General features: G+C 36.5%; 2 non-coding genes across 2 annotated transcripts; one reads left to right on the forward strand and one right to left on the reverse strand.

The window, feature by feature from the left end:
- Window positions 1–2,397: 2,397 nt before the first annotated feature.
- Window positions 2,398–2,470, reverse strand: TRNAS-GGA (transfer RNA serine (anticodon GGA)). Its single transcript has one exon. It is a non-coding gene; the product is annotated as a tRNA-Ser (tRNA).
- A 166-nt stretch (window positions 2,471–2,636) lies between these two features.
- TRNAS-GGA (transfer RNA serine (anticodon GGA)) lies at window positions 2,637–2,709 on the forward strand. Its single transcript has one exon. It is a non-coding gene; the product is annotated as a tRNA-Ser (tRNA).
- Window positions 2,710–9,175: the final 6,466 nt, after the last annotated feature.

The raw sequence follows: 9,175 nt of genomic DNA on the forward strand, positions 1-9,175 counted from the left end.
TACCCCGAGTACGGGGGTCAGTCAGTCATCGAGAGGCAGTCTGGAAGAACAGTCTGGGACAGTAGTCTGTCACAAGTGGTACAGATACCCCGAGTACGGGGGTCAGTCAGTCATCGAGAGGCAGTATGGAAGAACAGTCTGGGACAGTAGTCTGTCACAAGTGGTACAGATACCCCGAGTACGGGGGTCAGTCAGTCATCGAGAGGCAGTCTGGAAGAACAGTCTGGGACAGTAGTCTGTCACAAGTGGTGCAGATACCCCGAGTACGGGGGTCAGTCAGTCATCGAGAGGCAGTCTGGAAGAACAGTCTGGGACAGTAGTCTGTCACAAGTGGTACAGATACCCCGAGTACGGGGGTCAGTCAGTCATCGAGAGGCAGTCTGGAAGAACAGTCTGGGACAGTAGTCTGTCACAAGTGGTATAGAGAAGTACCACTACTGGAATTTAGACCCTTAATCTGAGAGTAGGCTGTGACAGTCGTCGATCAGAAGTGGTTGGTACTGGAATTCCACTACTGATTAAGGGAGATTAGACACTTCATCTGGTACCTACCAGTAAACTTCACCTGAGGCTGATAGTGGTACTAATATTTGTGTTTGTATTGTATAAGAATAAAACTGATAAGAAGAAAGTGTTTTGATGCTTACCATAGGTGATCTCGTACCAAGATAGTAGAAACACAAATGTTTTCTTTCTTAACGACCTTAAGCAATTTCGGCAATAAAGATGGCTGTTCGATATTAAAACACTTCATTCTGAATATGTTTTTTAGAGTGCATAGGATATTTTGTTTTAGATAATGATAGTGTTATGAAATCATAAATAGTTGCAGTCAGGACATGTGCATGGTTTCTTTCCTGAATGCTTAGATACAATATTTTTGAGAATATTCCTCCCTCCATCCCTTCTTCAACCGTTGGTGGATCGCGAATAAAATAAAGTTTTGGAAACACCGTAATCCGTAATAACCTGAAGTAGTATTAAATTATTAGCATAATATTCCATACTTCTATCAGAGTCTCAAAATTCTTTCAGTGAGGGCAATTCTGTGGTACAAAATTATATTTCAGCACAGAAATAACCCCTTATATATAAACTGGCTAGAACACAATCATAATAATCGTTTTATCTTTAATGAAGGACTTATTGTACCTAAGCATACAAATAAATATGGACAAAGAATGTTAAAGTATATGATTCCCAGTTGTTTTAATATGTTACCTGCTGAAATTAAAAACTGTGCCCAAAACAAACAATTGGTGAACTTACTGAAGACTTGGCGCACTGAAACAATTCATTTGTATTAGCTTACAATTATATATTATTCTAAAGACTTTTAAAATTGTTATTTATGTTTTCATAATTTTCTTTTGCTATGTTTCTGTAAATTTTTAATTTTTAGGTTTTATACATTTGTAAAAATGTAACTGTAAACTCACTATAATAAGATTTATAATGTAAATAACCCGTTAGACAAACTGCTAAAAAGTAGTTTATCGGGACTTTTTTCCTTAAATTTGTAAATTGTGTAAAAAATTTTTTTTTAAATAGTAGTCTTCCAGGGTTGTTTTGTGGGTAAAGACTAATGACCACTTGACATGGTCTAAATCAAGTATCTGATTCACTTGATCGTGCCATGTCTTCCTCGGGCGTCCCCGATCTCTGCCACCATTCGCATTTGCGTCATACATTCTCTTTACACTTCTTACTTCGCTCATTCGCTGTGCTTACGGAGGTTTAAATGGGTATTTTGTGATTCAAAATTACCAAAAACCTCGCTGATTGAAATAGTAAATAACTTGGTATAATACCGAGCTATCTCAAAGAATTTTGCCGGCAAACACGGCTAAAACGTGGACTGTTATAATATGTATCAAAATCACTTCAAAATAAACGGAAATCATAAGAGCAATAATATATAAAATGACCGTAAACGTGGAAATAGCATACAACAAGGATCGTCTGGTTCTCACCCAGGCGTCGTGAGTTCAATTCATCGGCTGGCTAAAGTCCCTCCTATTACTCCTCGTCCCCATACTGCGATAGTAGTGGAAGATTTTAAAACATTTTCAGGTTATTCGTAATTCGGGGATGTTTGTCTTTCGTTATTCTTAAATATATATTTAAAAATAAATAGATTTAATTCTTAGGGATACTTTTGATAAAAAAAAACACTTATTACACATTTTTTATTTAAATGCTCATGAATATGTTTTAATGTTATATTTAACAACTAATGATAATTACATTTGTTATTATTTTTTTGATAAATTAATGTTTTTTAAAGACAAGATTTTATTTATGTATAGCACAAAGGATAACAATTATTTTTATAAGCAATAATTGTTCGCCTGAAACACTCATCCACATTGAAAAAATCTCTTGATAAAAAATACATGACGCCAACGGGACTCGAACCCGTGTCCATTCGATTTCCGGTCGAAAGCTCTAACCACTGAGCTATGGCGGCTTATTTCTTACCCGAGAAAATATTCAATATATGCTAGTGTTTCATTCAACAATTACTGCTTGTTGAATGAAATTGTTAAATTGTTCTCAGGTGAAAAAATGTAAAAAGCAGTAATTGTTGAATGAAACACTAGCATATATTGAATATTTTCTCGGGTAAGAAATAAGCCGCCATAGCTCAGTGGTTAGAGCTTTCGACCGGAAATCGAATGGACACGGGTTCGAGTCCCGTTGGCGTCATGTATTTTTTATCAAGAGATTTTTTCAATGTGGATGAGTGTTTCAGGCGAACAATTATTGCTTATAAAAATAATAATTACATTTGTCTTTTGTTTGTTTGGAAAGAAATTCGTATTTAGTAAATAGGTATTTAGTAGGTACATAAATTTAATATATCATTTTAGCGAAATCGGTTAGAGAGCTGTAAAATTCATTTAACCATTTGCATAAATGTAAAATATTATTTTAGCGAAATCGGTGAGAGCTGTAAAATTCAAGGTCACCATTTGCATAAATGTAATATATCATTTTAGACTCATTTTATCAGCTCCAATTGTAAGCCGAAAGAAACTAATGTCAAATGAAACTGATTCCACAAGGGACTGATTCCAAAAGGAACTGATTCCAAAAATAACTGATTCTAAATGGAACTGATTCCAAAAGGGAGCTAATTCCAACAATAGTCGGTTCCTTGGAAAAACAGTATGGGCGATCCTGGTGATGGAAAGTCACCGGTACAAAAAACATAACAGGAAGTAAATGAAGTTGGGTTCACAAGTTAAATTTTTTCTTTTCATTTTTTATATTTTACTTTGGTAAACGGTGTCTGGTTAAACAAGTTTATTAATGATTTTTTTATTCGATATTGATGTTGCGAACTTTTTAATCGTGAAAAATTTTATTTTTGTGAAAAAATTTCTTCAGCGAAAATTATCAAGAGAAAAGGCCAGGAAACGTTGTCCTTTTATATTATGTGAATTTTGCAAACATTCCCCGAAAATTTAAAAATCGGAAAACTGGTAAAAAAAGAGTCATGATTTTTTTATTAAAACATTTGTCTTTTTGATATCACGTTAAGTTTCGAATTTACCCATGTTGTTTTTCTGATAAAAAATTCTTCCTAGAAATATTGAAAATCGTATATTTTTTGATCGAAATCTGGTCGTAAAATGGATTGAGAAAATTTTATGAAAACATTTATCTTTTTGTTTTTGTTGTGTGAAGTTTGGAAATTTTTATGAAAACATTGTATTTATATTTTTGATATCAACATCGAGTGTGCAAAATGAATTATCAAAATTCTGCTTCGGCTGGGAATAGGGGATGGGGTGTTTTTTTCTAAATCTTATGAGTACAGTCACCTTCCTCTTACTTTGAAAGTCAAGTGTGCAAAATTTCATCAATCTCGGAAAATTAAATCCACCCCACAAGCATGGTGCTAAAACTAACTAAAAACTCTTATTTTTAATTTATAATATATAAATAGATTATTGCAAAATATTTATTTTGCAATAAAATATTACATAAAACCATCAAAATATCGTTTCTTAAGACTCTCTGGCTTCTTTATCAGTAATATTATTACCAAACCTTTTCTAATCTTATCTGTAAATATGTTATTAATTCAGAATTCTAGAATCCTACCCACAAATTACTTTCCCAATAGATAACATACCTACTCTCTCTTACTCCAAAACAATTTAACTAACTAACCATCACGCCGTTTCTCCGCAGGGGTAGGCAAAGAGGACGGACCGAGTCTTGGCATACATTCTTTGCGTGATTCACATGCATACATCGTCTCAAATGTACTGTTCCGTTATTCTCGCACTTTGTAATAATAATGGCAGACTCAAGTATTTGGTTCACTAGATCGTGCTATGTGTTCCTAGCCTCATTCACATGCATACATCGTCTCATATGTACTGTTCCGTTATTCTCACACTTTGTAATAATAATGGCAGACTCAAGTATTTGGTTCACTAGATCGTGCTATGTCTTCCTAGCCTCATTCACATGCATACATCGTCTCATATGTACTGTTCCGTTATTCTCACACTTTGTAATAATAATGGCAGACTCAAGTATTTGGTTCACTAGATCGTGCTATGTCTTCCTAGCCTCATTCACATGCATACATCGTCTCATATGTACTGTTCCGTTATTCTCACACTTTGTAATAATAATGGCAGACTCAAGTATTTGGTTCACTAGATAGTGCTATGTCTTCCTAGCCTCATTCACATGCATACATCGTCTCATATGTACTGTTCCGTTATTCTCACACTTTGTAATAATAATGGCAGACTCAAGTATTTGGTTCACTAGATCGTGCTATGTCTTCCTAGCCTCATTCACATGCATACATCGTCTCATATGTACTGTTCCGTTATTCTCACACTTTGTAATAATAATGGCAGACTCAAGTATTTGGTTCACTAGATCGTGCTATGTCTTCCTAGCCTCATTCACATGCATACATCGTCTCATATGTACTGTTCCGTTATTCTCACACTTTGTAATAATAATGGCAGACTCAAGTATTTGGTTCACTAGATCGTGCTATGTCTTCCTAGCCTCATTCACATGCATACATCGTCTCATATGTACTGTTCCGTTATTCTCACACTTTGTAATAATAATGGCAGACTCAAGTATTTGGTTCACTAGATTGTGCTATGTCTTCCTAGCCTCATTCACATGCATACATCGTCTCATATGTACTGTTCCGTTATTCTCACACTTTGTAATAATAATGGCAGACTCAAGTATTTGGTTCACTAGATCGTGCTATGTCTTCCTAGCCTCATTCACATGCATACATCGTCTCATATGTACTGTTCCGTTATTCTCACACTTTGTAATAATAATGGCAGACTCAAGTATTTGGTTCACTAGATCGTGCTATGTCTTCCTAGCCTCATTCACATGCATACATCGTCTCATATGTACTGTTCCGTTATTCTCACACTTTGTAATAATAATGGCAGACTCAAGTATTTGGTTCACTAGATCGTGCTATGTCTTCCTAGCCTCATTCACATGCATACATCGTCTCATATGTACTGTTCCGTTATTCTCACACTTTGTAATAATAATGGCAGACTCAAGTATTTGGTTCACTAGATCGTGCTTTGTCTTCCTAGCCTCATTCACATGCATACATCGTCTCATATGTACTGTTCCGTTATTCTCACACTTTGTAATAATAATGGCAGACTCAAGTATTTGGTTCACTAGATCGTGCTATGTCTTCCTAGCCTCATTCACATGCATACATCGTCTCATATGTACTGTTCCGTTATTCTCACACTTTGTAATAATAATGGCAGACTCAAGTATTTGGTTCACTAGATCGTGCTATGTCTTCCTAGCCTCATTCACATGCATACATCGTCTCATATGTACTGTTCCGTGATTCTCACACTTTGTAATAATAATGGCAGACTCAAGTATTTGGTTCACTAGATCGTGCTATGTCTTCCTAGCCTCATTCACATGCATACATCGTCTCATATGTACTGTTCCGTTATTCTCACACTTTGTAATAATAATGGCAGACTCAAGTATTTGGTTCACTAGATCGTGCTATGTCTTCCTAGCCTCATTCACATGCATACATCGTCTCATATGTACTGTTCCGTTATTCTCACACTTTGTAATAATAATGGCAGACTCAAGTATTTGGTTCACTAGATCGTGCTATGTCTTCCTAGCCTCATTCACATGCATACATCGTCTCATATGTACTGTTCCGTTATTCTCACACTTTGTAATAATAATGGCAGACTGAAGTATTTGGTTCACTAGATCGTGCTATGTCTTCCTAGCCTCATTCACATGCATACATCGTCTCATATGTACTGTTCCGTTATTCTCACACTTTGTAATAATAATGGCAGACTCAAGTATTTGGTTCACTAGATCGTGCTATGTCTTCCTAGCCTCATTCACATGCATACATCGTCTCATATGTACTGTTCCGTGATTCTCACACTTTGTAATAATAATGGCAGACTCAAGTATTTGGTTCACTAGATCGTGCTATGTCTTCCTAGCCTCATTCACATGCATACATCGTCTCATATGTACTGTTCCGTTATTCTCACACTTTGTAATAATAATGGCAGACTCAAGTATTTGGTTCACTAGATCGAGCTATGTCTTCCTAGCCTCATTCACATGCATACATCGTCTCATATGTACTGTTCCGTTATTCTCACACTTTGTAATAATAATGGCAGACTCAAGTATTTGGTTCACTAGATCGTGCTATGTCTTCCTAGCCTCATTCACATGCATACATCGTCTCATATGTACTGTTCCGTTATTCTCACACTTTGTAATAATAATGGCAGACTCAAGTATTTGGTTCACTAGATCGTGCTATGTCTTCCTAGCCTCATTCACATGCATACATCGTCTCATATGTACTGTTCCGTTATTCTCACACTTTGTAATAATACTGGCAGACTCAAGTATTTGGTTCACTAGATCGTGCTATGTCTTCCTAGCCTCATTCACATGCATACATCGTCTCATATGTACTGTTCCGTTATTCTCACACTTTGTAATAATAATGGCAGACTCAAGTATTTGGTTCACTAGATCGTGCTATGTGTTCCTAGCCTCATTCACATGCATACATCGTCTCATATGTACTGTTCCGTTATTCTCACACTTTGTAATAATAATGGCAGTCTCAAGTATTTGGTTCACTAGATCGTGCTATGTCTTCCTAGCCTCATTCACATGCATACATCGTCTCATATGTACTGTTCCGTTATTCTCACACTTTGTAATAATAATGGCAGACTCAAGTATTTGGTTCACTAGATCGTGCTATGTCTTCCTAGCCTCATTCACATGCATACATCGTCTCATATGTACTGTTCCGTTATTCTCACACTTTGTAATAATAATGGCAGACTCAAGTATTTGGTTCACTAGATCGTGCTATGTCTTCCTAGCCTCATTCACATGCATACATCGTCTCATATGTACTGTTCCGTGATTCTCACACTTTGTAATAATAATGGCAGACTCAAGTATTTGGTTCACTAGATCGTGCTATGTCTTCCTAGCCTCATTCACATGCATACATCGTCTCATATGTACTGTTCCGTTATTCTCACACTTTGTAATAATAATGGCAGACTCAAGTATTTGGTTCACTAGATCGTGCTATGTCTTCCTAGCCTCATTCACATGCATACATCGTCTCATATGTACTGTTCCGTTATTCTCACACTTTGTAATAATAATGGCAGACTCAAGTATTTGGTTCACTAGATCGTGCTATGTCTTCCTAGCCTCATTCACATGCATACATCGTCTCATATGTACTGTTCCGTTATTCTCACACTTTGTAATAATAATGGCAGACTGAAGTATTTGGTTCACTAGATCGTGCTATGTCTTCCTAGCCTCATTCACATGCATACATCGTCTCATATGTACTGTTCCGTTATTCTCACACTTTGTAATAATAATGGCAGACTCAAGTATTTGGTTCACTAGATCGTGCTATGTCTTCCTAGCCTCATTCACATGCATACATCGTCTCATATGTACTGTTCCGTGATTCTCACACTTTGTAATAATAATGGCAGACTCAAGTATTTGGTTCACTAGATCGTGCTATGTCTTCCTAGCCTCATTCACATGCATACATCGTCTCATATGTACTGTTCCGTTATTCTCACACTTTGTAATAATAATGGCAGACTCAAGTATTTGGTTCACTAGATCGAGCTATGTCTTCCTAGCCTCATTCACATGCATACATCGTCTCATATGTACTGTTCCGTTATTCTCACACTTTGTAATAATAATGGCAGACTCAAGTATTTGGTTCACTAGATCGTGCTATGTCTTCCTAGCCTCATTCACATGCATACATCGTCTCATATGTACTGTTCCGTTATTCTCACACTTTGTAATAATAATGGCAGACTCAAGTATTTGGTTCACTAGATCGTGCTATGTCTTCCTAGCCTCATTCACATGCATACATCGTCTCATATGTACTGTTCCGTTATTCTCACACTTTGTAATAATACTGGCAGACTCAAGTATTTGGTTCACTAGATCGTGCTATGTCTTCCTAGCCTCATTCACATGCATACATCGTCTCATATGTACTGTTCCGTTATTCTCACACTTTGTAATAATAATGGCAGACTCAAGTATTTGGTTCACTAGATCGTGCTATGTGTTCCTAGCCTCATTCACATGCATACATCGTCTCATATGTACTGTTCCGTTATTCTCACACTTTGTAATAATAATGGCAGTCTCAAGTATTTGGTTCACTAGATCGTGCTATGTCTTCCTAGCCTCATTCACATGCATACATCGTCTCATATGTACTGTTCCGTTATTCTCACACTTTGTAATAATAATGGCAGACTCAAGTATTTGGTTCACTAGATCGTGCTATGTCTTCCTAGCCTCATTCACATGCATACATCGTCTCATATGTACTGTTCCGTTATTCTCACACTTTGTAATAATAATGGCAGACTCAAGTATTTGGTTCACTAGATCGTGCTATGTCTTCCTAGCCTCATTCACATGCATACATCGTCTCATATGTACTGTTCCGTTATTCTCACACTTTGTAATAATAATGGCAGACTCAAGTATTTGGTTCACTAGATTGTGCTATGTCTTCCTCGGGCATCCCCGACTTCTTGTACAATAA

This window comes from Hesperophylax consimilis, chromosome 20 (assembly GCF_061612785.1).
Source record: "Hesperophylax consimilis isolate HC1 chromosome 20, BYU_Hcon_1.0, whole genome shotgun sequence".
NCBI lineage: Eukaryota > Metazoa > Arthropoda > Insecta > Trichoptera > Limnephilidae > Hesperophylax > Hesperophylax consimilis.